Source organism: Lemur catta, chromosome 14 (assembly GCF_020740605.2).
Source record: "Lemur catta isolate mLemCat1 chromosome 14, mLemCat1.pri, whole genome shotgun sequence".
NCBI classification, from domain to species: domain Eukaryota; kingdom Metazoa; phylum Chordata; class Mammalia; order Primates; family Lemuridae; genus Lemur; species Lemur catta.
Genome location: NC_059141.1, coordinates 41172179 through 41187445, shown reverse-complemented (window position 1 = coordinate 41187445; position 15267 = coordinate 41172179). Strand labels below are relative to the sequence as shown.

General features: G+C 39.8%; 1 long non-coding RNA gene across 2 annotated transcripts in view; it reads left to right on the top strand.

Moving 5' to 3' along the window:
• Positions 1-7806: 7806 nt before the first annotated feature.
• The window catches only part of LOC123649774, a 41684-nt gene continuing 34223 nt past the window's right edge, over positions 7807-15267 (top strand). Inside the window, exon 1 of one of the 2 annotated variants that reach the window (XR_006739131.1) lies at positions 7807-8018. This is a non-coding gene — a long non-coding RNA (uncharacterized LOC123649774). Of the gene's footprint in view, positions 8019-8319; positions 8454-15267 lie in introns of those variants that run through there. The other variant, XR_006739132.1, reaches the window with a different exon arrangement.

Here is a 15267-nt window from a genome sequence, read left to right as displayed (position 1 = left end):
TTTTTCATGATATAGTCTGAGTTCAGGGTAACATTGCAAGTCTACCATAGCAGACTGCAGAACAACCAAATTTCCTACTCTTATAGCAGCCATTGCCAAAGTGGAGAGGTTAGACAAAATAGCAAAGAACCAATTTTCTGAAGGAAGCTGAAGAACATAAGTAAGATGACATTATGAAAGTGTATTTGGCTCTGTCACATCTGCCATAGAACGCATTTTCTTTAGGGAAATCCTTGAGTAATCCTTGAGCTGCCAATTATCCTCAAGTGACCAATAATTCAATTTTACTGGTTATAAATTTACATGTATGTCAAGCCCCCATTTTGAACAATTTTGAGCTGTGAGCTAAATCCTTGGCTTAAAAAAAATATAAATTTTAGGAAATGATAGACATAGCTAGTCTACACTAAAATCAGGCTCTTCACTCCTTTCATGGCACATAGATAACCTCAATTCCCAACACACTTGCAGTTAGGTGGGACCACGCGTCTAGTTCTGGCCAATGAAATGTGAGCAGGAATAATGAGAATCGCTCCTCAGAGCTTAAGAACTGAAAAGGCCTATACGGTGCCCTTTCTCCATGGCAACAACCAAGGAGGTCTTGAATTGAGATTGCAGAACCACACGATAAAAAGACCCTGGACTGCCAAATCACCTCCTGGAGAACAACTGCCATGAAGATTCATTCATATGCACTGGGTCTTTGTATGAGAAAGAAATAAACTGTCAAGGTATGGAGAGTTTGGAGTTGTTTGTTACCTCATAATAACCTTACATATCCTGACTACTACAATCTTGAAAAACATATAGGGCCAAAACAACTGATTATCCCTCATATACTCTGCTTAGCAGATTACTACTAGGCTATTTTAAAAATGCATAGAAAAAATATTGAATGAATACTGTAAAATAACATCAGGAGGTAGAAAATGATTTTTTTTTCAATTCTCCAAATTTTCTCTACTTTGGAGATTTTTTAAAAAATAGAAACAGAAAATAAAACATCTTCCCCCTCCCCCTAACACACACACCCTTTCCAGAAAAGAATTGGCTGTGTAGAGTTTTGGCTTTGTTTTAGTTTTAAGGAAAAGTTATTTAGAGTTTGAGGCCAAAAATTTGCAACTGGGACCTGAGTTTGAGATCTAAAATCTTTTCTAAAATGTTTCTGGAGAGGATTGGATTAAAACCCTTGGAGGCTGAAGCCCTAGAGATGCTTTCTTTGATCCTGACCCTTCTAACCATATGTAATTCAATATGGTAAAGCAAAGTCATAAATATGTGTAAGGAATTCTAATAAAGTTGATTATTTTTCCCCATAATTACACTTGTTCTTTGTTTCTCTTTCCTATTTTTAAGCCCTCAAAGATTAAACTGTTTTCAAAAGGGCTTTTATTTGCCCATTATTTGCTAGTCCCCTAAGTACTCTGCCTATATTAACTTGGAACCAACTACCATCAAGTGATCAAATAAAGTTTATCTAGTCCTCAAGTTTTAGTATGAAATTAAGAAGGATAATACAGATAAAAGATGATAGTTTATATCACAGAATAATCAAACTAGGCTCTTCTTAATTATTTAGAACAAGATATATATAATATCTAAAATAGTTTCAAGAATTAACCAACAAAGTAATGTAAGTTTTAGCTATAATTGGTTTCCAGCCTTGCTTTGGGGGTTTTAAGCCAAATAGGGTTATGCATGTGCAACTCTGCCAATAAAAATGAGCTCAGGTCACTTCAATCCCACTGGTAGCAATTATCTTAAGCCTTCTCCCTTTGCTTCTTCTTTGCTTCTTGCTCTCACTTGCTTTACTCAAATTCTGAACTTTGGATGTTTGCACTTTTGAACTTGATCAAAACATTTGTTTCCTGGTTTTTGACCCCTAGCATATCCCCGGAGTCCGAATGTACATGGCCTCTAGACCATCCTGTTCCCTTCCTGTTTGAGAAAAAAACTATTATAGCTACTATTTAGTGAGCATTTGCTATACGTTAGCCATGTGCTAGGCACTTAATATGCATCACTTCAACTAATATCCATAACAGGCCTGACTGATCAGTAATTTTATCACCTTATAGTGACTGAAGCAACCAAGAAACTTGAGAACCAGGATTTGATCACAGATCTCAATTAAATATTTTTAACTACTACTTATACCATCACTGCATCCATACTTTCATTAAAATATTTACCAAGCATCTACTTTGTTCTAAGCTCTGTGCTAAATAACAATTGTACAAATGTGAACAATATAGACAGGGTCCCTAATTTCATGGCTATTGCATGCTAATAGAGATCATGTCATACACATGTAAACAAATAAATAATATCTTTTTTTCTGTTTATATATAAGGATATTTTCTCATATATAAAGAGTTGGAAAATATTTGTGTGGGAACCAGTGACACAAAAACTGAAGGGCTGAAGCTCCCTGGGGAGGACAAAGGCACACAGTGGGTGGAGAAGCAGTATGGTGTCTGCTGCCTTGGCTCAGGTCTGTGGAGACGGGGAGAGACCCAAGGGGGCTGGCAGCCTGGTGCTTTTCAAGAAGCTTCCAGTTCACTGGTGGCAGCAGCTTTTGGGTTCTTGAAGGTAAAGTTATCCAACAGCTCAAGAGCCTACGGACTACTAGAGGTGTGAGGGGAAGAGAAATAAAACTCCCACCTACCCTTTCCATGGGACTCCAGGTTTTTCGGGGGTTGATATCTTGCTCCTTCTTGTTCTGCTCTGCAATTTCTTCCTCTGGAATCTCCAGTAGGTTCTGGTACTTTTACCTTAGAATTACACATGAGCTATTTTTTTTTTCATCTAAAACTTTTCCTTCTTGCTGAGACGATCTAGCAACCATTGTTTCTAGTCAGCCATGTTGCTCCACTGTCTGGAATTTGTTTTTCAAAATATCATTTTTAAAAGTGGTGTAAGTGCTGTGAAGGAAAGAAAACAGATTAAAGTGATAAGGGGGGACTAGAGGGGTGCATGGCAAATTTAAATGGATGAGGAGGAAAGGAGTCAGTCATTTGAAAATCTGGTCTCTGAACATTCCAGACTGAGGGAAGTACAAGTTCAGAGGTGCAGGGTCAGGAATGAGCATGCTGTCTTCAAGAAATAGAAAGCTGTCTAGTGTTACTGAGCTTAGTGACTCAGGGGAAGGAGATTTGCAGAAGGGATAAGAGAGGTAGACAAAGCCAGTCCTACAGGGCCTTGTCACCTATGCTAAGAGAATTTAATTCTAGCTGCAATGGGAGCCACATTTTAAGGAGGGAGGTGGCATGATTATAACATCACTTTTTACAGCACAGATAATGCATCACTTAATAATGAATATGGAGAGTGGGGCTAGAAAGATATGCATACATAAGGTAAAAAGGCCAAAGCACAAGAAGGCTAAAAGGAAACAGATTTTCTGCACCCTTAGCAACCAGTTCTATCTCAGGAAACAATGGAGTATGTGGGAGATGCTGGATCAGATTTTAATTTAATAATATTTAAAAATATTTCTGGGTGTCATCTCTCCTGGCTTAGATATCCTCCCAAGGTCAAATACGCACTCTCATATTGGCACTCTAGCGTTGTGGTTTCAGAATTCGAGATAACCCCTGCAATAAATTCCAAGGTCTGGAGTTTCTACTCACAAAGCATGTGATAGGTGGAAAATGAATACATTACAATCATAAAATAATTTATTAGGCACTGCATATTGAGAAAGCAAAACAGACAGAGTCCTTATAATCAAAGACTTATCTTCTTTTATGGAAGGGAAAATATGGTGCCCACATGTACAAAATCCATCTGGACAGACTTTATGAAGATGTCATTTTACCATTCAATGTTTTCTTTTGTAATAAAACCCAGCAGGCATAGCACTATAAAAATACAAATTTTTCAAACTCTGAGACTTCGCTAATAAGAAAATGAAATGAATCTTTTGCACAATCCATGGGAATTTGGTTACAGAATTTACAAGTTCTTTGTAGGAACTACAAATAAATTTCCAAATTTCTTTCAGAAATGTCTCACCCTATAGCAGCTTCCAAGGTTAGAGGGGAAAAATGTATCAAAGTTAGAGATACAAGTTATAACTAAATCTTAGCGATTTTTTCTCTAATCTATGGCATAAAATCTCATATTAACTAGCTTATCAGGAATATCATAAGAAATATAGCTAAAAAGCTTAAAATCTGGAGTGTAGAGCCAGAAATTCAAATTTAGAGAAAAAACATAGTAACTAAGATGACTTCCAGAAAAAATATGAATGTCCTAGAAGTAACAAAGAAAAAATATTCAGTGTATTTTAACAACCAAACTGCAGGGTAACTTCATGCCCCTGGGAAAAAGAAAATCTTTATTTTTTCATAAAAGAATAAAGAACACACACACTTTGAGAACAATAAAAGCTGTAACTATGGAAAGGCCATCTGGGAACTAGATTATCTCTACACTCTTCACTTTTTTATTTAGTCCTATTTTAAGTACCTCAGGAAATTAGATGTCCATCATTCTCCTTAAAAATTTTCTACCAAACCATCAGATGTTATTGCTAAGTAGTAACCAGTAATCCCCAGCAACTAGTTTAAAGTAGTCTGCCTGCCTATGTCTTGCTGGTATTTTTATGACTATTTTTTTCATTAGGACCATCTTACCAAAATAATATTTTTTTGTGAGGTCTAAATTTCTAATTGGGAAAACAGTAGCTGGCAGAGGCTTAGTGGTGAATTAATTTCTAAGACCCTGAGGAGAAAAATAAAACAATCTATAAGGTCTCTTCTCCCCCTTTATTAATTGTAAAATAAACAAATATCAAAGAGAGATTCCTTTTCCTTCATGGGCACCATTTGGGGTAGGGGCATTTAGGGACCGGATCACTCTTTCCCCTCTGAGCTTCAACCACTTATGACTTCAAAAAAAAAAAAACACAAAACCCACCACCAAAAAAGTTGTAAAAGGTATTTGTTCATCCTGAATACTTATTCTCTTCTCAGGTTAAGATAAGATTACTCTTTAAGCCTTAATTATTCTGGGAGGTGCTGCAAAGGTTGTTTATTGATTAAAGGTCACACAATTACATCATTCAATTGCATTAGTCATCTTGAAATGATTAGTGGTACTGTGCGAGTGTAGATTGTATCTAAACTCCTTGTTTCTGTTACACTGTATCCTTTGTCATTTGTCTCAGTCTGCTTGGGCTGACATAACAAAATATCATAGACTGGGTGGCTTACACAACAGAAATTTATTTCTCACAGTTACGGAGGTTGGAAAGTCTAAGGTCAAGGTGCCAGCTGAGTTGCTGCCTGGTAAGGGCTCTCTTCTTGGCTTGCAGATGGCCACCTTCTCATCTTACATGGCTTTTCCTCGATATATTGCATATGGAGAGAGCAAGGAAGCTCTCTGGGGTCTCTTCTTATAAGGACAGTAATATTGGGTCAGAGTCCTACCCTTACAAACTCATTGACATTACTTCTGTAAAGGCATTATTTCCAAATACAGTCATATTTGGGGGTTAGAGTTTCAACATATGAATCTTAGGGGAAAACAAACATACAGTCTCTAGCATAATTTATACACTTTCTCTCAATGAATATTTATTGAGTGCCTTCTATGTGCCTGGCACTATAACCAAGTTGCTGTTCTCATTGTAAAGGGAAAATAGGAGACAATAAATGTGTGTGTGTGTGTGTGTGTGTGTGTGTGTAGGTATGTGCACGCATGCACATGCATGTATGTATTAAAAGGAAATTAAAGTAAATTAAGGAGATAGAGTGAGGGCAGTTGAGACAGGGACCATTTTAGAATGGGTGGTCAGGGACTGCCTCTCTGATGGAGAACATAGGAGTAGATATCTGATGTAACTGAGGAGCAAGCTGCTGAGTCCTGGCTCAAAGGCCAAGAGGCAGGAGAATGATGTTGAAAGAGGTGCAGAAAGGCCAGAGAGGCTGTGGCAGGGTTAGAAAGGTGACAGTGGTAGAGAAGGAAGTAAGACAGGTGAGGTGGCAAGTAGGCAAGGCCTTGGAGGTCAGGGTCAAGGTTGTTTCATACTCTGAGAGCAATGAGAAGCCACTAGACAGTTCTGCATGCAAGCAGAGGACTGACATGAGTATGTATGTGTGTGTATATATGCATATATACACACACATACACATATATATAACTATATTATATATGTCAAAGGGTCACCCTAAATGCTATATGGATAATAGACCATAGAGGCAAGACTGAGAGCAGGAAGACATGTTTGGAGGCTTTTTCACAAATCCAAGTGAAAAATGCTAATTTGGAAAAGAGTGGTAGTGATGGAGGTTGGATTTGGAATATCTTCTAAAGATGATAAAGCCATCATGATTTCCTAATGGATTGGATGTAGAATATGAATGAAAGGATAACAAAAAAAAAATGGCAGCCTTAAAATAATTGTACGGTTCAAGCCAAAAAAGGAATCTAAAAGTCAAACCACTTGGAGGGTGTGCTCTCCTAGCACTCCATACTTCTACATACAACTTCTTACAGGTACACTTAGCTATCTTTGCACTTGTCTATTTAGCAGTATCTCTCCCCTGTCAGAACGTTAGTTCCTGGAAGGCAGGACTTTGTCTATCTGGTTCACCTTCATATTACTGCACCAAGGCCACTGCCAGCCACTTGCTGAGCACCCACTACATACTTTAAAGAAAGAATGGATGCTGAAGCTTTGAGCAATCTTGAAATTATATCTTATTAGAAACAGAAATCGCTGAAGGAAATACAGATATTGAAAAGGAAATAATTTCATTAAATGGCAGTTAGGACTATAAAGATTCTATGTTATCTAGCTTGTATTATTTAAACTCTTAAGACAAAACCAATTTTACTACGCCAGAGAAGTGGGTCTCCCACTGTCAGCCCGTTTAATTCACTTCATTCTTATGTCAATAGAGTTTTACCCCATCTGACATCATAACTATATTACTCATTTACTCTACTTAATAATTCTTAGAAAAGCATTATTTCTGCTAAAAAAAATACTAATAGATACCTCTAGCTCTTCATTATTCAAGATCAAGCAGAAACAGTAAAACTGAAGTGAGGTCTACAGATAAATTTCTAATCTTATTTTCAATGATTGCAGACTGCCTCTCCCATAAACTTTTATGCCCCCCGTTAAAAGCTCTTCCAGTTGATCTTGTTGCATCCTATTTTCACCCCTCCTTCACGCCACACGGGAAATGAAAAATAAGAGTAAAAAGCCCGAACGTTCTGGAGATGAGGCGGCGCACGTAGCGCGCGGCCTAAATATTCTCGGTCACTGGAAGGTCTGGAGCGCTCAGAGGTGACCATACTCAGAGCTTGGTGCGGAGCTAACATATAAATGTGCAGCTGTGCAATACTAATTGTTTAATTTTAAAATTAAGTTCCTCAAACTCTTTCGCTGAAATGTCACTAACCTGGGGCTCTGAGGGGCGAACGTGCAGAAGGCGGCGGCAGTGATGGAGCCCGTGTGTAAACTACTTGAGACGACACCAAGCGATGTGAGGGTGGTGATGTCAGCAGAACCCGCAGATGGACTCGCTTGAGTCCCATCTCGGGGCTACAGGACGCCCCTACCAGGCCAGGCTGACCCCTGACACGGCCAGAAACTTTCCTCAGACTCGGCCTCCACTGGTAGGAGGCGCCCCCGCGCGTCCCAGAGGCGGGTGGCGGGGCAGGGCGGGGCCCGGGCTCGCGGGGCCGGGAGAGGGGCCCGCGCTCGGTGCCGACCGCTCGGGGGCGGCCGGGCGGCCCGGGCCCCTCCCGGATGACTGTCCCGCGGGCCTCAGGGACTGGGAGGGACCCACAGCCCGGCCCCCGCCCCCTCAGGGCGGCGGCGGCGGCCAGGACAGGAGCGAGGTGGCAGGCGGGGACAGCTGTCTGGGGTGGTGGCCGAATGGGAGAGGGTGAGGTCGGCGGGGCGCTGTCGGCTGCTGTCCCCTCGGCTTTACTAAGCCCGGGCGCCAGCCTCGGCCGCCCGCAGGACGGAGAGCGGCCGCCCGGCCCGGCGAGCCAAGGTAGCGCGGGCGCGGTGGGGGCGGGGCGCGGTGGGCGGGGTCACGGGTCTCTCTGCGGGTCTCTCCCCTCAGACCCGGGGGGACTCAAGGCTCTGAAGCATCTCTTTGCACCCCTGAAGAGGGGCAATGACCTGGTTACCTCATGCTGACCTCCGGACAGCTGCCCAGCAGCTCCGGCAAAGCACCGGGCGCCAGAGGGTGCTTGCTTCCAGGACACTTGGGGTGTTGTCAGCACCCCTCCTGGCAAACGGTTCCACACACACACACACACACACACACACACACACACACACACGGAGGCGGCGGTGGCCAGAGGGATTAGAGGGATAAAGTCACTGTCAGTCAGGAGAGAGAAGAATCTGGGCTGGACGTGACAACACTGGGGTCTTCTGGAAGTAGGCACAGCATCTGCGGCTCCTCCTGTCTGGCCCTCAGGTGATGCGGGGTTGCTTTTTCTTGGTTTGTGCTTTCTGAAAGTCCTGGGCTGTAAAAAGGTTTGGGTCCAGAATTAGACTGACATTCATTGGAGCTTTCTTTGCCCTGCTCTCCAACACCTTGTGCTGTCTGGAGGAGGGGAAGACTGGAGGACTCCTAAAAAGTTGGAATTGGTATTCAAGGGAGCTTGGTTTTTTAAACTTGTGAATTTTCAAAAAAAAAAAAAATGGAGATATAAACTCTCTTAGTTTGAACTGAGGTTTATTTTTTAATATATATGCATGTATTTTAAGAGAAGTGATAACTGGTGATGTCATTCAAATAGTGCAGCAGGTGTGACATTGTTAGAATTTAAAACTAAGTTTACTATATAGTTTTAGGACAATTGACTGCTTCTTTATGTTCCTTTTTATGTGGATTACTGGGAGGTATCTGTGTAGAGAATTCTGTCACAGCATCTTGCTGTTGGTGAAGTGTCCCCTGATGTTGGTCACCTGACCTGGAACAGAACCCAGTATATTCCTTTTTTATCACTGGTGTTTCAGGTGTATGCCACTCTGCTTCCTGGGCATCTAGCCTTGGTCTCTGGTGAGAAAGAAAAAAAGCATCAAAAATGTGCCCTAGGCACATTTGGGAACAAGGAGGAATGCTGGAGATTTTTTTTTACCCCATTAAAGTTTGCACATATTGGCAATTTTAAAACCCAAAGCATTGTTTACCACCTGTCAGACTCACTCTGGAAGTGTAAGGATTAACTAATAAAAGATTTGTAAAATGCTTCCTGAATCTAAAATTCCATAAATATGCTAAATAGTAATAATCCACCCATTGTTAAATTTATGTAGCTGCTTCTGCCATGCATACAAGATGATTTAGATGCATGTTTCCTGTCAATTAAACAATGAGTTTGGAGCAAAATAATGAGTTCAATTCACATCCTATGAAACTTTCAAATAAAATTTCTCCCATAAGGCAGCATCGGTAGAGAATCATAAAGAAAGCAGCATTTCAAAAAGCTATATATGGAATGGCATTTACCTTATGGTTGGGGGAAAAGGGACCAAGTAAACTTCTGAAACTAAGAAATATTCAGCCCAGGTTCATATGTGTCTGGACAATAACTTTCCCTAACATTTTGGGTAAGCCTACAGGGAGAACATGCAGATTTTGTGGGACAGCCTCATAGCTGTCCTCTTTAATCCACAAAATATGCCTCTTGGTATTTTAAGGCTGAAGTTCAATCTGTGGTTTCATTCATAGATGATGAAAAAAGTCTTCCTTGTTACTTAGATAAATTATTGATTCTTCCAATACCATGGGCTTGGTTTCTAAGCATCCTTAACACTAGCTATCATTTTAATATCCTGCAGATAATTGGTTTGTTCCCAGTTGATTGAGTGACATGTTAACATTTTTCTCTTAGCATGTTCTTAATGTGTCTCATTCTTCTGTTTACTGGCATCCTAGGGTAAAACCTGTTTCTTATATGCGAATTTCAAGTATAAATACTGATATGAATGATCTTTTTTTTGTTTTCTGAAGACAACTCTAGATTCACCACTAGCAGATTAAACTGTGATCAAAACCGTGAAATTGGAGATGTTTTTCCTTGACACCTTCCCACATCAGTGGCCTTTTCTTTGTATCCCCTCCACTCTCAGACAGATAGCTGCTAAATAGGCTCCAGCCCAATATTCCAGAATGTTTCCTGTACCACCACTCCTCCTTTAGCCAAGTAGCTTAACTTCTGCCCTACTTTGGACTCTCCAACAGGTTGCTGTGGGTGAAAGGGCACGAGCTGAAAAATAAAAGAGCTTGCATTTATCGAGCAGCTAAGACATATCAGGCACAATATCTCATTACATCCCTGTAATAATTTTATGCAGTAGACGTTGCCTGCGTTTCACTCAAGAGGAAACTGAGGCTCAAAGAAGCTCTCATGCCCAAGGAGGAGCAGTTTAAGAGTGAAAGAGCCAAGATTTGAACCAAGATAGTCTGGCACTTCCTGCTGCATTGTAATCTCTGACTAAGAAGAGTTCACATTGTGGACTGAAGCATGGAAGAGTTCTCCCATTAACTAACTGGCTATTTGACCTTGGATAAGTCCCTTAAACCCTCTGGGCCTCTGGTTTCCTTTCTCTAGTTTTGGATTAAATTATATCTCAGAGATAGAAGAAACTGTTCCAGGATTTTGGTTGCCAAGCATATAAGCAACTTCTCCCACGGGATTCCAGACTATGATCTTTCTGCCCCTTTCTCCGCCCCCATATCCCCCACCCCGCCTTTATCTTTTTTTCTTCCTTCAGATCTAAGTAAATTGGACTTCTTCCAAAAGACTTTTCCTGGACACCCTTCTGTTATTCTCTGTCTCAGCCCTTAGGGATCCTTCACAGCCCTGATCACAAACTGAAGTTATTTTACTTTCATCTCGGTTTATATATGGTCATTATTTTTATCTTCTTCCCCATCAGAATGTAGACTGCATAAGGCCAGAGCCCTTTTTGTCTGACTTTTTCATTATTGTATTCCTAGGGCCTAGTGTGGTGACAAATGGCACATAGCTACTGATCAATAAGTTTATTTGAATGAATGAATAATAATAATATTTTGAAAAGATATGTGTGAATGGCTAATGTAGTGTCCCTTCCTGGGGATAACCTCAATGAAGCATCATCGATCTTACACTATTAGAGAGAGTGAGGCTAAATTATGAATGGAGGTCCAAATATAGTAACAGAGATAACAGACACATAGACCAAATGGACACACTGCATATATTTCAGCCCCCTATTTTAGAGCAGAGAAAACTGAACCTCAGAATGATAATAGTAATGTGGATCTGGCAATTGTTTTATTGATGAGGAAACTGAAGTGTAGAACTTACAAACTATGAATTACAAACTGGCATTCTTTTCACCAAGAGATCAAAAATCTTGAGGTCCAACTGATAAACACAGGTAGGGAGCTTTAGAAAATGATGCTTTCTTTCAGAAATTCCGAGAGCCTTAGGTTGCCCAGACAAATCCTGGGAAGCAGCATTAAAACATCCTACTATGGATAGCCTATTTTTAAAATTTCTTCTGGCCTCTGTAAACTTCAGTCACTCATTTACTATTTTAATGATCCATCAAGCAGCCTTTTAATACCTATCATTAGTTTACCAATTCTCTTTAAATGCTTGGAAGCTCCAAATGGAAAATTTACAGTGCTGAGCATTTAACATTAGTGTGACAGATTCAAGACACATTTAAAAGATGATTGATACTTTGAACTCCAAAATGTTGGTGGCTTATCTTTAAGGACTAAAATGATAACTTTTCTTCTCTAACATAGAGAGCAATCCTTGCTAGAGTATTACATCTCATAAACAAGCAGTTCTTAAACTTTAGAGGGCATAAAAATCATCTGGAAGGCTTTTTAAAATCACAGATTGCTTGGAGGCCTTCTGCACAGTTCTGAATTAATAGGTCTGAGATTGCAGCCAGACGACTGTATTTTTAACAATACCTTTAGTGATTTTTCAATCAAATGGTCTGAAGACCTCACTTTGAGGTCCAGTAATAATTTTTGTGTGTTTTTAATTTTCCCAGATTCTCCTGAGAAGATTTTTTTAAAAACAATGATATTTTGGGGAGGAGTTCAATGTGTTTGAATCCAGTAAATAGCAGAAATGATCAAAATTGGTTTGCTAGGTATAATGGGCATCTGTTTCATGATAGCAAAAGCCATACATATATATATGTGTATGTATGATTATGATATATATGTAATTATGATATAGCTACTAGATTTGATATTGGCTACAAATCAAGAGTATTCCAAAATGTTTCTGATGAACCACAAAAATAAATCAGTAATTAGCAATGAGTTGACTGTTAAGTTCCGTGAAGAAATAATAAAGTCCCTTTCCCCTCAGATGCTTACATTCAGCATAGTTGAGAGATGAGGTTAATATCCATGAAATATTCAGGACAAGTGTGCAGATCAAGTACAGGATGCCTGGTTAAATTTGAATTTCAGATACACAGTAAGTCATGTTTTAGTATAAGTATGTCCCATATAATATTTTTATTTGCTAAATCTGGCAATACTGCTCAGAGAACATTTGCATTTAATGTCATTAGTTTCCGGGACTGGGGGATGCTGAGCGGTTGTTAAGCTTTAAGAAAGGAATAAAAGCTTTGTACATACTCCTGAGAAAAATGTCCACATTCCAACAGAACGCTCATACCATTGCTGCGGCTCCAGGTTGTCAAAGCTCTTGGGGACACCAGGGTCATCTGCAGTGGTAGACAGCAGAGGCAGACTCTTCAGGTCACTTATTCTGGGCTAGAGAGGTCTTCAAGGTGGCTTGAAAAAGTGGATTTGAAGTGGCCCTTTAAGAGCAGTAGAATTTAGCTGGAGTGTGGGGGTGGGGTGACATCTGAAGCTTTGAGAGAAGGCAGGTTCCCTCTGCTCTTAGGTCTTGAAGGCAGGTTAAAAAAAAAGTCTGGATGGAAAGCCTTAAATTCTAAATGGTTTAGACTGCCCATGTTGGGAAATAGAGCGCCCTCACTGATGTGTCGCTTAGGGGAGAGAACATGATCAAACAAAGGGAAATAGTACGGGGAAATTGTTGGGGGGCCCAAGCCCCAGAGTCATTTAGCCTGGTGCAAGTTCTGCCATTTATGACTGGGAGGCCGTTGACAGGTGGGCAACTTCTGTGAGCCCTTGTCTCTTCCCGAGAGCTGTGAATCGGGAATAATAATAGAAACTACTAATGGGATTGTTGTGAGGATAAAATGAAGTTGTACAGTGCTTTGCACAGTGTGTGATACTGCATAAATATTCAATTAATGGCACCTAAATATTATGATATGCTACTGGTGCCCCTATTATTATTCCAGGGGGATTAGTCTCCCAGCAACCTGCATGAAATATTTTGGGGAAGTGAAAAAAAGAGGAAAATTGTTTGGTTTCTAGATTTGGATATAGCTTGAAAATCTCCCTTCTCCGAGTTGAAATTTCAATAACAAAAACAATGAGGGCAGGAACAAGTCAGCAAAATAATGTTTGTACTTTTAAGAGAATTTTAAAATAAGTATATTCAATCCTTCATTATTTCTCCTAAGAGAGAATATTATGGATAATCCAAATAATTTCCTCTGATCCAAAGCCAAGTCAACTTTTATTTAATTGTATTTATTACTTGTAATGGCAAATTTGCCATCTCTTGGGGGGAGCTAATATTTAAATTAATTAGCATATGATTGTTGTTTCCCACAGCCTTTTAAAACAGCATGGAGTGATGAGTGTATCAGAGGTAATGCGCAAAGCAGCTAGGCTTCCTTGGAGTAGATGATAGGGTTGGAGATGGTATCTTGGGTGCTCTGGAGTCAGACTGCTTAGGTTCCACCCCCTGGTGGCTCCTCCATCTAGCTTTGTGACTCAGGCCAGTCACTGTGCTTTTCTAAACCTCAATGTCTCCCTATTAGTACAATAGAACTGATAATGGTCCCTACCTCAAAAGGTACAGTGCATAGAGTCCTCAGTGAGGTGCCAGGTACACAGTAAGCACTTCCCAGCAAGTAAGAATTTCCCAGCATAGAATTCTGTGATCTCAGCGTCCTAGTCATCTTATTGGAATATTATTTCTTTAATATACTAGTATAGAATTTAGTTCAGGAAATCATCTAATAATACAGGAGCTATTTATGATCTTTAGTCACATCTTAATTTATTGATTTATGCAGCCAGGGCTGTTTACAGAGTTTTCCAAGCCATAGAGTACAATGTTCCTATTTCAAATAATTTTTAGTCCCAATTTTCATTATGTGTTCCTTTTTCCTACTCATCCGAGTTCAACTTTAACAAGGTGATTGGTGCGTTTCTAAAGAGCTTTGGGTTTCAAACTGTGCATTAAAGCATGTGAACCCTAGAATTGACTTGGCTCATAGACCTATGATACAGAACAATATGGGATTGGTTTAAGGTACATTATGGTTACATGGATGGCAGTTATTTTTTATTTGGTCTGTACTAAGCACCTTGGGAGTGTCTCTCACAGTGTGTTAAAGATAGTAGACTCAAAAATAGATGGAATGAATTCAATATATCATAAAATGCATTGCATTTTTTTCCTGAGTATACCTTTCCCTCACATTAGAAAATCTAACTTTAAAAAAAAAGAAAAGGAAAAAAAGGAAAAGATCACGTAGATATTTCAAGACTGAAGTGTTGAAAATGTGAATTTGGAGATCTACCATTACATTTTTTAGAAGAGGTGTGGATTTTAACAAGCCTGTATCTCCCTTAGGGTCTTTGCATTAGCTGTTCCCTCTGTCTGGAATGTTCTTCCCTAAGATCTTGCTTGGCCCAGCTGAGATGTCACCTCCTCAGAGAGGTCTTCCCTAACCACCTAATCGCACTCACCTTCTATTGCGTCCCTTTGTTTTACTTATTATGGTATATTACCATCTGATTCTCTCATGATTTTTTATCATCTACCCTCATCCCCACTGGGTTAGCAGCACTCAAAGGTCAGAGGTCAAGCCTACATGTTTACTGTTGTTTTCCCAGTATCTACTACAGTGCCTGGCACTTAGGAGGTATTCAACAAATATTGTGTCAATTCATTGAATGAATAAAGACCAAGATCTATCCTTTCAGGGTTATTCTACTGCAAAGCAGTAATTTCTAATCTTTTGGATCACATTCATCTTTCAGAATTAAAATTTTGAAACTCTTCCTTAATAAAAATTTACATGCACAATTTTTTGCATATAATTTGAGTTCATGGATCTCAAGCTAAGAATCTCAGCTCTGAAAATGTATG